Here is a 252-nt window from a genome sequence, read left to right on the forward strand (position 1 = left end):
CAGCCAGAAATAACTGCCGTGAAAACCTGACAACTTCCTATCCTCCACATAACACATGTAAACAGAACTGGGCCAGAAAACACCGAGCATCATTGTGCACAAATGAGGAAATATATGGCTATCACCCGTATTTTTACCTCTGGTTAAAGCGGTATGTACATTTTAAATAAAATTTACTGAATCATTAGCTTTGCTCGCTCCTAGCACAGGACGGTCACAATAAACGATGATCTCGGGCCTGCTTATCTCCAG

The sequence above is a fragment of the Siphateles boraxobius genome, unplaced genomic scaffold (genome assembly GCF_051911475.1).
Source record: "Siphateles boraxobius isolate OS27281-9 unplaced genomic scaffold, OSU_SipBor_1 41, whole genome shotgun sequence".
Taxonomy (NCBI): Eukaryota; Metazoa; Chordata; class Actinopteri; order Cypriniformes; family Leuciscidae; genus Siphateles; species Siphateles boraxobius.